The sequence below is a fragment of the Lycium barbarum genome, chromosome 9, assembly GCF_019175385.1.
Source record: "Lycium barbarum isolate Lr01 chromosome 9, ASM1917538v2, whole genome shotgun sequence".
Lineage (NCBI taxonomy): Eukaryota > Viridiplantae > Streptophyta > Magnoliopsida > Solanales > Solanaceae > Lycium > Lycium barbarum.
The window spans coordinates 22,116,672-22,137,890 of record NC_083345.1 but is presented as its reverse complement, the minus strand read 5'-3'; the positions used below and the strand labels follow the sequence as shown (position 1 = coordinate 22,137,890).

Below are 21,219 nucleotides of genomic sequence, written 5' to 3'. Positions count from 1 at the left end.
TGGGGGTATTATTTTTTTAATATGGGGTGCATGTTTTTTTTTTTTTTTTGATATTGCTTGATTTTTTTTAATATGAGGTCCATCTTTTTTTTTTACATGAGTTTGGAGATGGTGGAGTCCACTTTTTTTTTTCTAAATATTGCTTGGTATTTTTAGTATGAGACCACCTTATAATTTTTTTCTTTTCTTTTAAGGTGACTGACGACGAAGCATGAGTTTATGCTTCTATATAGTAGTAACTAGATGAGCCTTGTCCGTTCAAAGCACGGGCCCAACAATTTGAATATTGATATATATATATATATATATATATATATATATATATTATACTTGTCTAATTAAGCATCTAGGTGTGATTGTGTCTCTAAATAGCAATAAATAGTTCAAAATAACCATAGTTTCACAAACACAAAGGCACAGTTCCATCCTTGGTAAATAATGACAAACACATAAAACAATAGATGTAGAACTGAGCAAATATTGCTTGCTGTGCTTTCTTTGAAAATGCACTTACAAAACCAAACCCAATCATATGATCTTTTTTTCTTTGTGCATATGATTTGATTACTCATTTTTTATCCTTGCCCCATCGGAACATCTGATTAAAAAAAAAATCATTTCCTATCCTTCATCATATGCCACATGATCAACCCTGTGCATGATATTGCTATCAGCGTTTACACCATCTACGAACAAAAAGAATCAAAGTGGAGGCGTTCTCAAGGATCCTTCAACGGTGTAAATGCAACTTGACAACTTAGAGAACACATCGATGTTCAGGCCATAGTTTCTGTGAAAGCTCTTCAACTGTTGCTGGGAGTAGATTCAAACAGTCCCTGACACAGTATAAGACCCTGCGAAGTGTTTTGAATTAAGTTATTACACTTTACGGCATTAATGTATTTTCTAACAGCCAAAGTCCTAAAGGTTAGTCATCTAAGAAGCTAAAGATGGCATTCCGCCAAAACGGAGGAATAAAATGCATCTTATGATCTTTGACTTCCTGTCTAGTAAAGGAGTAAAGGACAAATGATAAGGTAAATGGTTTCTCTAATATAATATTTTATAAATATAAAAAACGTTTTTGCTCTCAGGCGGTGAACACAACGCCAAAGACTTTGCGCTAAATATAATTGAAGAATAACGAGAGTGCCAGAAGTGGATTCTTTTAGCCCAAATAGACTCTGCCATAACTGTTTTTTTATTTCTGTATTTTACCAGACGGTGTCCAGGTATTTTAGTAGCTACTGACTATATAACTTTAATAAATAATTTTCCACAGTACTTAATTCTTGTGTCCTATCCTCTGAGTAAAATATGTATAAATATGTAAAGAGTAGCTGAAAAAGTGTAAAACATGTACTCTATGATTTTGACACACATAAACACATACAAAAATCTTTCAGTTTAGTCCACTGGACACTTCTTTAAAAAAGAAAAAAAGAAAAAAAAATGGTAACTAAAGTCTACTTAAATACTTATCACTTAAAATCCACTAATTAATAGTAAGTTCCTAAAAAGTGCGCGAAGTTGATTAAATAGGTTGGACACTTACCACGTTACACGTGGTCTTCCTGAGGTGAGATCTGAATATGACGTCGTAGTACTCATACAAAACAAACTCCAAATAAGCATATTCTAGTCAGAACCATCCTCACAACCATCTGTTCCCCCTTAAAGTGATAGTGATGATGGCCAAATTATCATTCCTTACATGCTACTCCATCTTAGCCCACTTCTGCATTTCGAATCTGCCAAAAACCAATATATCATGCATAAGAAGAGAGGTATCTTAAATGAGTCTCTTAGTTAAGAGAAGCCAAGGGAGTGACGAGTCAAGCAGAAGCAGAAGCAGAAGCAGAAGCAGAACACAAGATTATCTTGCTAGCCTCATCGAAATAGAAGTCTAGTCAACTTCACATCCCCAACAGAAAGACAAAGAAGTGTGATATACGAAATCTATGAAAGAAGCTCAGCAAACAAAATAGAGCCCTCCTCAATTGGAAAATGAACATATTTGCAATCAGGAACACCCTTTCCCAATATTTAGATTGCAATGGTCATCAGTAATAAACAGACAAAGAAAGATTTTTCAGAACATAAAAGGCTTAGCTAGATAAAAATAAAGTTACAAAAGACATGATAAATAAGTGTATATACCTTCGAACATAGATGAGGTTGATATTGCTGGAAACATATGCTACTTTGTATTCTTCCTAGCCTCCACCAAAAGAACTTTTTAGTCATATTTTGAGAAGAGAATAAGATGTTAAGCATTTTTGAAATAGAATACATTACTAAAAAAAGTCCCATAGAAATATTTTTAAAAAATCATGATATAATGACAAGATAGAGAGAGAGAGAGCATAGACACAAGCCAAGAATCTGCGCGAATAAGCTACTCTAGAGTACCATACCAAATGTCCCTTTTGAGAAGAGGGAACAATGTCACTAATTATTTTTTTACTTTAATTCATTTTTATTTTTAATTTATTTTATTTCTATTATTTTAATTTTTTTGATTTTAAATATTTTTTTATTTCTATTATTTTAATTTCTTTTTTATTATTTTTATTTTTTAAAATGTATTTTTCTTTTTATATTATTTATTTTTCATTTTCTTTCTTTTCATTCCCAACCTTTACTTCTTGTGATTCCATGTAATTGCTCGTATTTTTTATTTTATTTTATTCATTTAGCATAACCGTGTTATTATTCTAATATTTGAAACTACACCTCTTAATATTGGAAAGAATGAGTTATTAACAAACTTGACATATAACATGTGACGTTATTAAAGTATAATTTCATTGTGAATGGGGTTATAGACTTATAGTTTTCCTTTCTTTTGAATTATTTACTTAAGCTACATTGGAACTTACTTATGTAATGTTGGAATTTGACATAAGAGTATTATGTTGAACTTTTTCTTTTGGATTTTGAATTTAGGTTATATTTTCAATTTTAAGTTATTTGCTTTCACATTGCATGTTGTTTATTTTTCACTTACATTTGATGGATTTTTTGTGTCAAACATCTGAATGATGTTATGACATTATATTTATTAATATTATTTTTTTGTCAAACATCCAATCCATGACGTTCTCACAAAAAAAGTCTTCTTTTAAGTTTTATAATTAAATATTAATTTGAAAAATATATATCAATTATTTTTGTTACAATATTAGTTACAAATATATGATTATTAATTAATATATTTTCAAGAAACAATGTGTTATTAACTAACTAATTTAATATTATTTATAAAGGCAATATTTTTTAAATATTAATTTTAAATTTTTTATAATTAAATTTTATTTTTAAATTAAACTGACTGTGTAATTACACTTGTGCAACCAAACAACACACTTGTAATTACACTGTAATTACGTTATGACAAACAAACAGGTCGTTGTAATTACACTACTGTGTAATTACTAGGCTGTGTAATTACTACCCTAGTAATTACACCAATTCCAATTACCAGGTGACTTTCCAAACAGGCCCTAAAGGTCAAAACAATGTTACTACAATATAAAGATGCATCGTAAATCCAACTCTTTCTAAAAACAGCATAGGATCCTCCTATCCTTAAGATTACCTGTTCACAATTACGGGAAAAAAAACTAAATCTTGTCTTTTCTTTTCTTTTATAAGGTAATGCTGACAACTACATGCATATGCGGAATATTTAATGCAAACAATCTCCAGAAAAGTTGGTTTATACATTTTACTTATCCTCAGGTAAAAGAAAGAAGTAACTTCAATCATATGATTAAAAGATGACATAAAAAGTCCATTAGTTATAAAGCACATATGTTAGTGTGCGTTTTTGTTAATAATGAATTGTTTGAAAGGCAAAAAAAGAGAAAACAAATGAACCTACTTTTTCCACTTTTCTTTTCATCGCCTAACACTACAAGTACCGAGGTGAAATTCTATGAGCCATATATTCACTGAAAAACAAATAGTTGTTACATTCAGAGTATAAACTCTTCAAGGCACTATTGTAACTTATACATACCTTATATCTAGATATGTTCAGGGAGCTGGTAGTTCTCGCGACCCAATAAATACCACTCAGTGATGTGACTCCTTTGACCTTTTCTTTGATGAATAATCAATCTATACCAAAATCAACAAATGAAAATAATTTAGATTTCACGAAATATTGGAGAAGATATAATCAGACGGAATATGTCCTTTAAGATATAATCAGCTCAAATGGTGCTTACTCTGGAACCTTGGGATCAGAAGTTAATCAATGCACTTTGCATGTTTAATAAGCCAAGTAACATTAGTGACTACTTTGTATTATTCCGTCCGCAAGAGCACCATATGTTTGAAATGATTTAGTCTACGTAATATGTTTTTCTTTCTCAATGTTTTGGTTTGTTGTTGGCATCATTTTTCAGGATCCTTTTCCTCATAAGTGCATCAATTGTTTCTTGATAGGTAAGTGCATTAATTTGTAATACATTATCACTAATTTGCAATGACTCATAAACAAAGAAAAGAACAAAGTTATACCATGTCAATTGTCATAGTTACCAAAAACACTCCCTAGGAATCATGCTAAGTCATCCTTGTTTGTCCTAATCATAGAGGATAAACTCACTAAAGAGAAAATATCTCATGGTATCTAGCACAGTGTGCTATAGAGTTATTGTGCTGTAAATCACAAATAAGGCTTAATAGCTAGGCATAGTATAATGTTAAAAAGTGCTTAAATTTGGAAGTTTAAATATAAATGCTACATTATATAAAAGCGAAGTTTTACTCGACAAGTGCTGACAAAGTATGATTTTTCTAGAAAAGAAATGTTTTTTCAAACACCTAGTAAATGCCATAAATATTTCAACAAAAAACCACATATGCATACTCCAATAAATTTCAGTACAATTCAAAACTAAAAATGAGAAAAATGATCAGACCATTTTCTTAGGAGAGGACTTGTTTTTTGCTCCAACCCGTAGCTTTGTTTGTTTGGATAACGTTTAAGTGTCTTGCAACTGGATATGTATATGTTTGGACAACTGATTGCGCCTTTAGTCTCCACATCTGGTGCGGTATGTCGATGAGCTGTAACATAGAGCAATTACACGCCTAATTTTTAGTATTAGCTTCATGTTAGGACTGAAGAAAATTGAAATAAGTGCTTGAAATTTCAGCGTAGAATGTAGGTTACAAGAACTAAGTATAGAAAATCTCTAAATTAATTAAGAATTAAAAAGATAGACAACAAACAGATTAAACTAACCGAAAACTAGAAATAAAGAGTCCTAGGGCCCACCATCAATTGCGATGCAACCCACTTTCAACATACAAACTGGTAGTAAAGATGAGAATATAGCCAGTTTGAGCACAAAGGAGAAGAGGAGTTTGAGGAAGATGACTGAGTAATTTGCCTATTCCTTTGCCTCTCGGGCCTTGGCAATTGTTGAGTCATGCCCTCAGTATCTTGAAGTGAGAGAAACAGAGACGGACATAAAGAAGATGAATTGGCTGAGCTAAATATGTCTGTGTTGATAAAAATCAGTTACGTCAATTACCATTTTACCCTTGCATTAACTTGCTCTCCATGTACTCTATTTTAGTCCTACTCAACGTGATACCTTTAGACTCTAAGGTATGTCTCCAAACCTTCGGTCTATTGTTTACTCCGTCACGCCTCTCGTTAACTAATACTATGTCATCTTCAATTGAACTTGGAAAAGACAATTTTTGATTGCAATAAAATTGAAAAGGGCAAGTTCTTGAACCTAAACTGGGAACAAATTGTGAGTGGGATAGGCATTACCTGATCGTCTTGCTTTTTTTTTTTACAGGAATTATACATGCATTATTATTAATATTTATTTCATAAAAATATAAGCTTTAGAATCATTTGAGTAAGTGAGTACTGAGTAGTAATTAAAAGATTGTTGTGAGTAAAATTAATCATGTTAACTAATAATTCAAGTAAATCAATTAGTCAATTTAAGTGAAGAACTCAACAAAATTGATATTCTATCATAGCCCTGAAATCTTTTCTCTAAGTGAATCTACACACTTCTGTTTGTCTAGAGTTTGTTTTCTTAAATGCTTACTTTAAACTTTTTTGCAGCAGAAATATCATCAATTAGAGAAGAAACAACTTGAATAAATAATTTGTATTGGTTTGATTTAGGAGGTATTCTCTCTTCACAATTTATGTGACACTCTTTCATTTTTAGTCAGCTCCACAAGAATGACACATCTTTTTATATTTAGCAACAATTTAACTTTAAATTTCTCTATCTTACCTTTCACGATGAGTTATAGCTACAAAAACATTTATGGCTTGTTTTAGACCATAATTGCAAAAGACTTATCTTTTTTCTCTTAAACTACATGCCCAATACTCAAACAACTTTACATAAATTGGGACGGAGGGAGTAACTAATTGTGAGTCTATAGTGAATGGTTTGTGTTTTATCGTTATTCTTATTTGCCTTTTCAACTTCCTTTTTGGTTTTTGTGCTTTATCTGTGTAACATAGCTAGAATAACATGTTCTTGTCTTATTGCTAATCAGCTAATTTGCTCTGGTGTCGGGTGTTTCGAGATGTTCCCAGTGATGTAGCGATAGTAGTAGATGGTGGCATATTTTCATTGCATAAGGTAATTTTTCCAATTCTCTATTCTCTTAATAGCCACTCTAACACTCTTTCTCTATGAATCTTGTTTGTAGCTGTTCACTGTCTTGCTGGTGATAGATTTGTTGAGTAATGCACAACTTAGAAGTAATTAAAAATAAGGCAGAAAAAACTTATTTTTGTGTGGTGATTCATATTATTCCCTTTCATCACTAAACTGATACAAAGGTTCTTGTGTACCTTAAAAAAACATTGGAATTAGCTACGAACTTCGTCACTAAACTGTAGGTAAATAAGATTAGCGATGAATTTTGTTGTCTAGCTACAAACTTTGTCCGTTGTTAATCCCTGTTTATTTAGTAGTTACAGAAGCAATACTGTTATAGTTTAGTCTTTGGAAGATGTTCATTTCATGCCTCTGAGCAAGTTCATTGACTACACTGTAAAGTTTCTAACATAGAGACATGTGATGCAGTTTCCTCTTGTGTCGAGGAGTGGGCGAATTCGGAAGCTTGTAGCAGGGCACAGGGATTCTGATATATCAAGGATTGAGCTACTTAGCCTACCAGGGTGACCTGAATCATTTGAGCTGGCTGCCAAATTTTGCTATGGCGTTAACTCTGAGATTACACCTGCAAATGTTGCTCAGCTTTGCGGTGTATCTAATTATCTTGTGATGACTGATGAGTATTCAAAAAATAACCTCATTCCAGAGCTGAAGAATATCTTGATGTTGTTGTAACAAAGAATCTTGAAATGTGTGTTGAAGTCCTAAAACAATGCGAAAACCTACTCCCCTTGGGCCTTGGCTGATGAGCTGAAAATAGTTACCCAATGCATCGATGCTATAGCCTCTAAAGCTTGTATGGAGCAAATTGCTTCAAGTTTCTCGCGCTTGGAATATTATAGTTCTGGTAGACTCCATATGAACCGCCAATCCAAGTGTGAAGGAGACTGGTGGATAGAGGATTTATCAAATCTTCGTATCGACTTGTACCAACGAGTCATAACAGCAATGAATTGTCGTGGTGTTGGGCCTGAAAGTATTGCAGCACCACTGGTTAACTATACACAGAAGGAGTTGACAAAGAACTCCAAAGTTAATATTGTTTCTGGTTCAACTAATGAACATGAAAAAGTTGTGGTCGAGACGATTGTTAGCCTTATGCCTGTTGAGAAATTGGTTGTTCCAATAACTTTTTCTTTTCGGGCTGCTAAGAAGTGCTCTGATGCTTGATTGCACAGTTGCTTGTAGACTTGATCTTGAGAGGCGAATAGGATCTCAATTAGGCATAGCTACTCTGGATGATCCTCTGATTCCTTCTTTTCGTAATGCTGGTGATACATTGTTTGATGTTGACACAGTGCATAGGATCTTGGTTAATTTTTCTCAGCTGGAAGATAGTGATGAAGATATGGATGATGTCTCAGTGTTTGAGTCTGATAGCACTACTAATTCGCCATCCCAAACTGCATTAATCAAAGTCGCAAAACTGGTGGACAATTGCCTCGCTGAAATTGCACCTGATGCAAACCTAAAGCTGAACAAGTTCATTGAAATTGTAGAAAGCTTACCAGCACATGCTCGTACCAACCATGATGGACTTAATCGAGCAATCGATGTCTACCTCAAAGTATGTACAACAAATTGTTTGAAATGTGCTTCTGAGAAAATTTTATTGCTTTGAGTACAAGTTTTAAAATATAATGGCAGGAGAAAAGTTATGGTTCTTGTTTTTTTCGAAAACTAACCTGTTTATGATGACTTTATGGTTCCAAATTACAATATGGTATTGTTTCTTACTAATCTGTTTGCTAATGACTTTAACGAATACACTACTTTTTATGAAGAGGATTAAGTACTATATGGGCCTTTTCCCGTCGGCCGAAATTAATTACGGTCGCTAGCCAAATATACAAAATCTATACACTGATTATGTATATTTATGTACATTATATGTAGTATACACTATGTATATTATATGTATATCTGATTATGTATATTTATGTACATTATATGTAGTATACAATATGTATATTTATACTTAAAATACAAAACCTATACATTTACTGGCTATTGTTCTTTTTGAGCGGTCCAAAAATGTAATTATCCCTCCTTCCTTTGTATTTGAGTTCATGATGTCGCCTTTAATAAAAACATTCTAACCTAATAAGTTCATATTTCTAAGCCAGTAGTAGAGCTTCCTTGAGTTTTACTTTGACTAATCATCGATGTTCATTCATGGAAATATCAGGTGCATCAGGGCTTATCAGATCCAGATAGGAGGAGACTATGCAAGCTGGTTGATTTTCAGAAGCTCAAACAAGAAGCTGGAGCACACGCTGCACAAAATGAACGCCTCCCACTCCAATCAATTGTACAGGTTCTTTATTTTGAGCAAATGCGGCTTCGAAATGCCTTATTTTGTTCTTATCCCGAGGATGATCATAAGCCAATGCACCAATCGTGGAGGATCAGTAGTGGTGCTCAAAGTGCAGCTATGTCTCCGATGGACTATTATGCTTCTTTACGAGGAGAAAACAGGGAACTAAAACTTGAACTCGCTCGAATGAGGATGAGATTGAATGACCTGGAGAAAGATCATGTTTGTATGAAGAAAAATATGGAAAAATCTAACTCCCGGAGATTCATGAATTCCTTCACAAAAACGATTGGCAAGTTGAACATCTTTGGACAAAGTTCTTCCAGGGAATCAAGTTCTTTCTCAAAGAGATCACAAGTTACTGATTCTTAGCTAACTGAAAGAACATGCAAGGCAAACTTCCTGTTACATAAAAATACTTGGATAGGTTTTGTCTGCTCCTAGTAACTGCAAATGGTACTTGTAATTTCTGTCCCAGATCTTGTATATGAGTTTTGGAGATGTGCTTTAGCAAGTGATTTTTCCCTTTTTCAATGAAGTAAATTTTGAGCTTTGACAAATATGATATTCAGATGGATGCTGAAGTTATAAACATTGATATGTGTCATCTACAAAATTGGACATGTATTGCATCTTATACAAAAAACCAACTCCACATGTCTGACATAACCATATGACTAATACACTTGTTCTTTTGGTTTTCTTGCTTTTCTCACTATCAGCAATTCATTTTCATAGCTCCAAATAAATAAAAGGACTAAATACATGAAAGTTTGTTTATCTTCTAGATGTATTGCGATCAGGTTTTCTATTAGGAACAGTGCGTCCACCAAATAGTATATGGAGAGACCTGGTTGTCTACCAGTTCCCTCATATAGTGCAGTAAGTAAATAACATAGGATTTTACCATGGAAAACTCCTTACTCGAGGGATTAAAAACCACGACCTACCACGTAGGACTTCACTTCACTACACAGAGCAACTTCAGATTACAACCTCTTGCAATCTAGGAATTTAACTCTCATAAATACCTCACCCTTACAATACACCTATTGTAAGCCACAACTCTTGGCTACCCTTAGCCAAGCACACAACCACGTTTGACTAACTCTAGCCAAACCAAACTAATACACTTGACTAACTCTAGCCTACTGTACCACTCAAAAACTATAGACAACTTATGAGAATTAAAAATACCTACAAACAGCTTCTTAAAAGAAAAGAGTAGGTTTACAGTTTAAAGAACAAATGAACAAAGACTCATAACAACCTAAAGAACATGGACAGAATCTGGTGTCTGGATCAGATTCTTCAGCTTGTAAGTGGTTTTGTTCTTGAGAACACTTGAAAACTTGTGGCGGCAAGGATTTGCACAAGATTGTTTAGGTTTTCAAGTAATACCCAATATTTTAGAACAAGTTGTATATATACTGGGGAACATATGCGTGAGATAGAGACCAGTCATCCCATGTTTGACTTAAAGCATGGGCCACAGCACTGCTGTACAGTTGTGCAGTTGGCAGTGCAGCTTTACAGTTGTTGCTGCTGACTGTACGACATACAGAGAGAGTAGATCGCGAACCAGGTCTCTCTTTATTTCTCCAGTAGTTTGACAATCATCAAAACATGGAATGCATTTTGTTATTTGTCTTATCAATTTCCCCCTTTTTGATGATGATAAACTTTGACACAATGTTCCCCCTGAGAATCAAGTCCCACTTGTTCCCCCTACGACGTAGCCCAATTTTAAAGTATAATACATCTTAGTACATCCTAGCCAACAGGATCCCCTTAATCATAGCATCACAAAACAACAAAATCCCTCCAAATCAACATTCATCCCAAATACATTATTTTCCCCCTTTTGTCATCATCGAAAAGTGCTTAAGGTACAACATAAGCAGAACATAAATAAGTAAGCCAATAAAACGCACATGTCTAATTTCCCTGAGGTAGAGTAATCAAACTGTCACGACCCAGCTCCGTGGGCCGCGACTGATGTCCTATTTGGACACCCCAAACAGACTTACATACTGACTCGTCATATTTTTATCTAACTCAGACTTTCATATTAATCATCTCAAACAGATTGAAAGCAAATATTATCGTAAGCGGTCGCACGTGCAAAAATTTTCATATCATAGTCAAAAGGGGCGGCGGAATACACATCGCCGAGCAAATATACACATATACAAACATACGGGCCATTATGACCGCCATACCGACGGGACCGCATTAAGATGTAGATCATAGACAAACGAACACACACACATGACCCATTACCCACATATATGACTACAGGCCTCTACAAACCATAACGGAATCTTATGACGGGACAGGGCCCCGCCGTACCCCAAATAACCAAATATACAGAAACATATACATCACAAAAGATGTGTACCAACATATAGGCTCCGGATCAAAAGGAGCACTCTGTAATAGCAGAATGTGCGGCCTACACTGGCAGATCACGAACCTCTGTACCTGCGGGCATGAAACGCAGCCCCCGAAGAAAGGGGGTCAGTACGAAAGATGTACTGAGTATGTAAAGCATAAAGTGCAGAAATCCAAACCATAACTGAAGTGAAAGGTACAGAGAGAGAATACCGGATCAATATACCAAAACCTGTACTGAAGACATATGTACATAATGCAAACAAAAATCATGCATAAGGCTCAGGAACGTGGTCACCACTCCGACGCTGGCGCCACACACAGCATACTCTAGAAGGTTTCAAATCTTCGTACACCCCGAACACAACATATCATATCATAAGCCATATCACAGCATAACTCCATAAACGGAACCCGACCCTATGGCGAGGTCTCGGGAACCGTAACACATCATACTGCCGAATTTATCATAGTGCGCACGATCACAAACCGGCCCGGGAACCGGCGAACGATATCATAGTAATAGGCACGAGCAGAGTAGTGCGGAAACCATATGCATATACACAATTTAATTCCAAGACTCGACACATAAATACATACATATATATATATATATATATATATTGAGGTCAGAAGGTTCAAAATAAGTATCGGGTCTGTCAGAATTAGTGTACAAAAATATGAGCCTTTAAATTTGCCAAACTTTCGAAAAATACTTCATAAGCCATTTTCTGAGAATTTTTGTGTCGTTCACATTTAGGAGCTTTCCAATAACTTATGGAACAAATCAAACGGAGCCTTAAATTCATAGGCAAAAGTCCCATCTTCATATCATACGAAAATAGATTAAGTAAGTCAAACGAAGGAAGTCTCGGGGCTAGTGGGCCCACCTCGGGTCAAATCGAGGTGGCGGACATAATTTACGAACATTAGACTCTATGGAGTCGTCCATGTAAGTTTCAAAATGATTCTATCACATTTGGGCAAATTATGGATGTTCGAATAGTTTTCCAACAAAACTAAGAATTTTAATTCAATTACATTGAATGAATAGTGCCTAAAATCAAACTCGGATTTCTATGAACAGAATTGCCCTCGAGGCTTAAATCTCAACCTAGTATGTCTAGGACATGCCAAAAGAAGAAAAGGGAAAGCTTTACATACCTCTTCCGCTTCATACTCGTCTCCGAAATCGAATCTCAAGTTCGCCAAAATCTACAATTTGGTCACAATTACCAAATATGAGTTTCAAGTTTTTATGAATTCAAACTTAAATTCATATTTGTCTACCGAAATTTCGGCAGCATTTCCCCTATAATTTCAACATCCCCGAGAATTAACTCGGCCACAATATCAACAACAACACCCACAACAATTCCAACAACATCAAGAATCACAATAAAACACATTCTAACAGAATTGCTCTTCTTTTCTACATTATGCAACAACACCCGTTCTAACTTCACACTTCCAACCCAACATCAATGTTCTCATATTCATTTACTAATTCAAAGTTGTCCAATCATAATTCAATAACATTTCAAGCAATACTCAAGGATTCAAACAATCCCGACAATTCCATATTCTATCCAAAACTTCTACAAATGCGACAAAACCATCACCACACATTTTCTACTTACAAATTCATAACCAACAACAATAATCCACACTTAGAATCTTACTTCCATAATTATATAAAAATCACATAATTTCCCATAACTACCTCCAACCAATTTCAATGCCAACTCAACTCGTTAAACCTTTATTTACGTCATAATTGTCGCAACGACACAACTAACAAACTAAATAGAATATAATTCACCATCCCCAAACCACTATGGTTCACGGCCACCCACACTTCACACACACGCACACGTCATGCACCCATACACCACAATCCCAAAATTTTCATACAATTCTAACCATTATAACACATATATTTCTTCCATAACAAAAGGGATAAGATTCTTACCTTTTTCTTCAAACTTCCACTTTCCGCAAACGGAGTTTTCTCGCTTAACTAATTATACCACGTTGAAGAGCGTCTTGAACTTATTAATAATTCAAGAAGAAAGAGATTTTTGGATCAAGATTGAAGGCTAGGAAATTTTTTCTTCTTTTTCTCTTCTTGGCTGAAGGCCTCTTGGCTTGAAGCTCTCAAGTTTTTTGTTTTGCTTCTTGAATCTTCTAAAGGATAAGATTCTTATATTAATTGGCACATGGAAAAATTCATTAATTTGTGGGCTTGGGCCATAAGATGGCCGGCCACCCCTCTCTTTGGGCTTTAATTTTTCCCATTTTATTTAGAGCCCAATAATTGATGGATCTTATTTGTAATTCCCGAAACTAATTTTCGAAATTCCAATTTTGCCCTTGGCCTTCTTCCGTACTTTCGCTTCAAGAATTTCCAAGAATATCACACATATTTTAAATAAAATAAAAACATAGCCTTATTTCCTACAAGGCAAGATTATTCCAAATTTTTCAAATGCGCAAAAACGCGGGATATAACACAAACACATAAGAACAAGATAGTAGTCCAATCAGAATAAACATATGAGAAACCGACTACCATTGTACTACCAGGCAAGGGGAAAGACAACAAAAGGACAGGCAACAACAAGATTTTGAACAAAAAGGATGAAAGGAAGGATAGACACTAGGAAGGATTACTGGGGATGGTTTAGTGCTCGAAGGAGCTTATCAACTTTCTCATTGTAAGCATGTTGATCTTGCTCTTAACGAGCAGTTGCTCATTTTCTTCCTTCATTTAGCAATAAGAACCGGTTTCGTTTGTTTCTTTAGCCAGCTGATATGTCAGAAGAGCGTTCTCAGCCTTGAGCTGTTGGATTTCTGCATCAGCAGCTTTTTGAGCTTCGATCATGGTCAAGAGGATCAAGGCTGCTCCTTCAGTCACACACTCACAATCTTCTAGGGTAGCCACAGAGAGCATATTTTCCTCTTTCCCCAGGGTAGCTTTTCCAGTTCTTACGTTGAAATGCCCAAGTACCTTTGTTAGAAAAAACCCATAGGGGAGACCAGGTTCACCTTGCTTAATGCTCACTGTATTGATCATATGTTCAATTATGATGGCTGGTAGATTGATCGGTTCAAAGGCTGACAAGGCTTCCAAGAGGACTAGATGTGCCGTTGTGACACTAGTGCTTCCCCCAGCTCTTGGTATGAGTACCTTGTCCACAAATTCAAAAACTAGTTGATACTTAGGCTTAAGCTATCTTTTGGACAGATTTTCATTAGAGGTTGAATCTTCTTTCTTAATAATCGCATTTTTGAAAAAGGTATAGGAGCTTCCAGTTACAGTCTTCAATCCCTCAATCTGTATTTCCAAGATTTTCGCTAGCACTGATTCAGTTAACACAAACTCTGTTACATTCACTGTTAGAATCAGAGTACTGTCATCCAAGTGGCACAAACTTGTGTATAGTTCAATCACTTCAGCTTCATACATACTAGGTGCCGGAGGAGTAAGGAAATGAGTCCAATTTTGAAATTTCACCATTTCCAACAGTTCCTTCATTTTTGTCTCTTTGCACAAGTTTACATCAATCATCATTCCAAAAAGAACTTTCGGCTTTCGTAAATTTTCCTCTCTTTCTTCCTTATCAAGTGCATTTCTTATCCTTTTAGAGGAACCTGGTTCCTCGCTCGTGCTTATCCTCCTCTTCTTTTGAAAAGCATATTGAGTAACACGTTCCTCTTCTTTTGTCTTTTCTTTTGTTTCCCTTTCCTCATTTTCCTGTATCTACACACTACCAGAGGTCTGTTTGCACACAGAACGTAGTAGGATATCTCCATCAGAGTCAATATTTTCACCTGAGATTTCTTTTGAGGCATCTGATATCTCAACACAGTCTCCTGCGGAGATGACACTAGGTCTTCCCTTCGCTTTCCTCTCATCATCATTTTTACCTTGAGCTTCCTCAGTTTTCTTGCCCATTTTCATGACCAATGGAGTGCTCGTGCCATCCATAGTATTGTCTCCCCCGTTAAGATTTCCGATCTGTTGACCTGCAGAGTTGTCGGTGCTACTGCTTTCAAGAGTCACCCCTTCATCTCTTTCACTTGAATTTGTTGACGAAAAGTCTAATGTTGACAGATGCGAACACATATCGCTATCAATAGAGTCGTATTCTTTACTTGAGTCAAACAGGGCGGATAGAGATGTAGATTTTCCCCAACTTTTGCGATTTTGGGTTCCAAGAGAGACAGAGCTAGGGGATTTTGAGGTTGATTCGCTGGTATTTTGGTCTGAGGAAGTTGGATTATTTAAGGATGATGACACAAGATCCATATTCTTGGGGTTAGAGAGCAGTTGGTTACACTGACTAAGTGGTTGATAGCGGGGAGGAGATCTGAGGCAGTTCGAAACAGAAGAGAAGAAAACGTTATGTAAGAGAGAGAAATATGGAGATCATTGGTCTAAAAGTGAGAAAAAAAATAAGGACACTAGAGATGTTTTTAAAGTGATAGAGGTGGCGATTCAGATGGAGTCCAAGAAGAAAAAACAGACAGTTCATGAATAAGGCCACTCTTCAGAAGAGACACATTCCATGAATAAGGTGACGCTTGACCGATGTGGTACCTTTTCGTAGTTCAGAGCATATGTAAGTAATGAGAAGTCTACTAACCTGAGTTGCCGAGAGACCAGGTCTCTACCGTGTGTGTATACCTTCCTCCAGTGTCTCTTGATTTGTGCTTTCAAGGTAATTTCTGACACCTGGTTCTTCATATTTCAAACATCCATATGTTACAGCTTCCTTCTACTTTTGATCATTTTCCATCCGCTGCTTCATCGATCTTTCAGTTCTTCCCATGGCTCAAATTTCTCTGTCATTTGAAGTTTTCTTTTAATTCCCTACGATATTTGTCAGCAAGGATTCTTTCCTTTATTTACCGAAGAAACACATTCTGTTGTGAAGGCCTTGAGAAGAGACTTTTTTATCTCAATCATGAGCTGGAAACTATTCATTAATTGTCTTGATAGCTTCTTCTCTCCTCAACCTGTAAATGATGTCACCGATTCGATTTGAGAACCCAAACCAACTTAAGTCCCTCGTAGTCGTGGAAGGGATGAATTAGACATCTTTTAGCCCACAGGCAGTACATTTTCCTTTCTATTTTGAAGACCTTTCTTTTGAGGACCGGCTCCCTTCATTTTCTTCTGAGGACCAATTCCTTTAGTCCTAACTTTTTGCTTGACAAAGTTCTTATTCCCTTGAGAAAGGTCAATTTTTGCTTTACAGGCATCCTTGTAGTGACCAACCTTCTCACAATGAGTACACACCCGGTCTCTGTTGTGGAAACGTATTTAATGTGAGGATTGTAGGGCATCTTCTCCTTCTTAAAACCGAGTCCTTCTCTACCACTTTCCTTATTCTTGTGCATGGAAATGATTGCATCAGAGGACCGGCTCCACTTAAGAGCTTTATCGAGGTCGAACTTTACCCTCTCAGCTCTTCTTTTAGTAGATCATTTTTCTCAATCTCCGCAGTCAGACTTTGTTTCACTTTCTTAAGTTTATTTTCAAGCTCCTCTTGAGCCTTACTGGCTTCATTCTTTCCTTTATAGGAAGCTCCTATGCCCCTTCTCATTTGATTTTCCAACATAATGTTTTGTTGATTAGTCTCATTGATTTGTTTCTTCATATCCCCAGTGGAGATTAACAGGTCATCTCTTTCTTGCTCCACTTCACCGATCTCATCATTCAGTTCACCTTTTTCAGTAATGAGAGCATGATACGCATTAATTAACACATTTGATAGTGATATGAGTTTGTTCTGAGAGTATACTTTCAAATTTTCTTAACTTCATGAAAGTTTACCTCTCCCTTCTCATGAGCACCATTTGTCTCTGATTCAGCCATGAGTGCAAAGATTGACTCATATTTAGTTGCTTCATTTTCTATGGCCACCATTAATGTGATTCCTTGGTCAACTTCATCTTCAGATCCACTGGAGGAGCTCTCCCATGCTGTAAGCACCTGCTTTACTATCTCATCAGCAGACTCCTTTCTTTTGAATTTTCTGTCGGGAAACTGATTCCTCCTCACAATTTTGTCACAGTTGTCCTGCTTATTCTGAGGGCATTCTTTAACGAAGTGGTCAGATCTTCCACACCTGTGGTAGCAGTTATCATTTCCCTTGAATTTCTGCTGAAATTTTCTATCTTCGGGATCCCACCAATTCTTCGGATTATCTTATGAAACTTTCATGGAAGATAAGCCATTTTAGACTCATCATTACTTGAATCTCCTCTGGGAGCTTGGAGAACTAGATTTCTCTCTTTCTTTATTTTATTCTTTTCAATCTTCTTCATGGTCATCTTCATCTCATACGTTTTGAGATTTCCAATCAGTTCATCAACAGCCAGCTTGGTGAGATCTTGGGCTTCATGAATGGCATATACCTTGCTGTCCCAAGATTCAGGTAAAACACCAAGCAACTTCCTCACCAATTTGGTAGTTGTGATGAATTCTCTTAAAAAGTTCAGCTCATCGATTATAGAGGTAAACCTGGTGTGCATATCATGAATAGATTCACCTTCTTTCATTTTGAACAGCTCATACTCTGTGGTGAGCATGTCGATTTTTGAGTTCTTCACTTGCGTTGTCCCTTCGTGGGCAGTTTAGAGAGCTTCCCAGATCTCCTTAGCAGTTGTGCATGATGAGATTCGATTGTACTCATCTGCTTCTATACCACAGACAAGAATTTTCTTTGCTTTATAGTTCTTCTCCACAGCCTTCCTATCTGCCTCTGTATATTCTCTCCTTGTTTTTGGAGTGGTTGCCAAGACAACTTCATCTTTGTTTATAGGGACATGAGGTCCATCACAAATGATGTCCCACAACTCTGAGTCTTCGGCCTTAATGAAATCATGCATCATAGCCTTCCACCAACCATAATATTTTCCGTTGAATCTGGTTGGTCTAGTCGATGAATCTGGTTGGTCTAGTCGATGATTGACCTTCTTCCAAGTTTGGTGGAGCTGCCATTTCACAGATTCTTTCTAGGTGTTAACCTTTTAGAAAGCACCTGCTTTGATACCACTTGTTAGGAGCAGTGCATCCACCAAACAGTATATGGAGAGACCTGGTTGTCTACCAGTTCTCTCATACAGTGCAGTAAGTAAATAACATAGGATTTTACCATGGAAAACTCATTACTCGAGGGGTTAAAAACCACGACCTACCACGTAGAACTTCACACTACACAGAGCAACTTCAGATTACAACCTCTTGCAATCTAGGAATTTAACTCTCATAAATACCTCACCCTTACAATACCCCTATTGTAATCCACAACTCTTGACTACCCTTAGCCAAGCACACAACCACGTTTGACTAACTCTAGCCAAACCAAACTAATACACTTGACTAACTCTAGCCTACTGTACCACTCAAAAACTACAGACAACTTCTGAGAATTCAAAATACCTACAAACAGCTTCTTAAAAGAGAAGAGTAGGTTTACAGTTTAAAGAACAAATGAACAAAGACTCGCAATAACCTAAAGAACATAGACATAATCTGGTGTCTGGATCAGGTTCTTCAGCTTGTAAGTGGTTTTGTTCTTGAGAACACTTGAGAACTTGTGGCGGTAAGGATTTGCACAAAATTGTTTAGGTTTCAAGTAATACCCAATATTTTTGAACAAGTTGTATATCTATTGGGGAACATGTGCGTGAGATAGAGACCACTCATTCCATGTTTGACTTAAAGCATGGGCCACAGCACTGTTGTACAGTTGTGGAGTTGGCAGTGCAGCTTTGCAGTTGTTGCTGCTGACTGTACGACGTACAGAGAGAGTAGATCGCGAACCCGGTCTCTCTCTATTTCTCCAGTAGTTTGACAATCATCAAAACATTGAATGCATTTTGTCATTTATCTTATCATTTTCCAATTAGTTCATTTACTCTTTTCCTCTCTCAAGATATAAACAAGCAAGTCCCTCGATGACAACTAACTTTCATCTCAATTTTTTATCCCTCTTTAGTCAAATTATTTCATAATTCTCCTAGTACTATTTATTCTTTTCTTCAAATACTTTTCAGTGATATTCTTAAAATCTCAATGGTAGTATTCTTAGAACCTCAATGGTAGTATTCCTTTCATCAAAATTTACTTGGAAGTAACTCTTTCACAGTTTAGTAAGTGAAAAATTCGTAACAATTGGCATGCCAAAATTCACCCTTAGTCTGAGCCGCCGTCGTTCACTATCCGGATTTCTCAAACAAGATTTCAGCTCATCATGGTTGGAACTTATTGTATATTGACGATGGTGGTTGACTACCCGTGATGTTGGAGAATAGCTGCTGCTGCTGTAGTAATATCTTTTAGAGTGCATAAATTTACTATCAAGGGATGAATCATCAATAGACTGCTCAGAGAAATTTTCATGTCCATTTATGTTCTCCTTAAAATCGTCCACCTCATAACTTGCACCATACCAAGGAGAATTCCGGAACCTGCTGAGATGTTTACCATGTCCAAGGTGCTTTGGAGTCATTCCTGCTGTCGACTTGAGAGGCGAGTTTCGATGAGCAAAATGAAGCTTTCCTGCATTATTCATGGACTTACTTCCCTCGAACGATGAACTCCAATCAGAAAGGCTACGATTTACGTGATTCTTCAGGAACTGTTTTCCCTTAAGATTTGTATTCTGAACATTAAGACGACGATCGTTTTCATGATTTTTGAGGTATTGGTTTTCCTTAAGAAGTGAGGTTTGACTAGTACTTAAAGAAGTAAAATCGCGGGAATCATGAGTTTTGAATGAGGGGATTGCTAGTGGCATTTGTTGATTTTGCTGCCTTTTGGCCTTCAAAAGTTCATAAATAGTCTTCTTAGGAACTATGTAGAACACTTTGCCTGGAAGCAGAACTGCTTCAGGACGAACAACAATCCAAGGGAATTTGAAAACATCAGGACGGGCAATGCAGTGTCTCGGGTACTTCTTGAGTATCTCCGCAGCAATAGTAGGCTCTGTATGAATCTCAACACGCCTACCAGGAAGTACTAACTTTAGCAAACCTTCCTCTCTTGATGATATGCCCATTTTTCCTGTTTACTTGTGGACGTTCTGATAATGAAAAAAAGAACCAAAGGGGAAGGAACTTGATTACCCAAATGAGCAATCTTAAAATCTATCATTTTTCAAAACCTGACAAAAAGGTTGGTGGGAAAAACAAGAATTGGGAACATAGGAAAAAGTGGTGGCATTGTTGATCAACACTCAACAGATACTTGTAATTGGATAGTATTATCTCAGAATGACTCCCATTTGGTGGTATCTAAGATCCATTTTTGTCTACTTTGATGCTGTGACAAAGAATTAATGTCCTCAAAGTTCAAGAGTCAGTTGTCTTGCTATTATCTACTTTATGCGACTCCATAACAGACACTTGGCACTTAGTAAACATCTCTTTTTTTCTTTTCTTGAAAAACACCTTCTTTAACTTGTTTTAGAGAACTTCTGAAGTAACTCTGATTTGACCTTCTGCTACGTGTAGGATCAAGTGAGGAAAATCTTAAAAGGGGAAGGGGAAAACAGAAGTTACTGATTGAGTGTTTATACTTTATAACAACAATATCTAAAACAACAAAGTATAAACTCTTGGTCATCTAAACTAATTTAATACCAAAATTGAAATTATATAAATTACATTTGCTTTATAGGAAGGAAATGTTTTCATTCAACGAAAAAAAGTTCAATATGTGAATAAACTTAAAGTAAAACTCCTTTCAATTGGGACCAGGAATAACATAGCTATACCTATATGGGGTTCCTAGAGAATGCTCAATGTTCA

The 21,219-nt window shown here is 36.1% G+C and overlaps 1 long non-coding RNA gene and 1 pseudogene across 2 annotated transcripts; one reads left to right on the top strand and one right to left on the bottom strand.

Annotated features, from left to right (window-relative positions):
- Positions 1 to 460: 460 nt before the first annotated feature.
- LOC132611308 (uncharacterized) lies at positions 461 to 5,617 on the bottom strand. 2 transcript variants are annotated; one of them, XR_009571536.1, is made up of 6 exons: positions 5,261 to 5,617; positions 4,935 to 5,082; positions 4,025 to 4,125; positions 2,161 to 2,216; positions 1,556 to 1,751; positions 461 to 854 (listed from the first exon to the last, which is right to left on the bottom strand). It is a non-coding gene; the product is annotated as an uncharacterized LOC132611308 (long non-coding RNA). The 2 variants fall into 2 exon arrangements; XR_009571537.1 differs by having other exon boundaries at positions 5,294 to 5,617.
- Positions 5,618 to 7,085: 1,468 nt separating this feature from the next.
- On the top strand, positions 7,086 to 9,541 carry LOC132610742 (BTB/POZ domain-containing protein At5g48800-like; annotated as a pseudogene).
- The last annotated feature ends 11,678 nt before the right edge of the window (positions 9,542 to 21,219 follow it).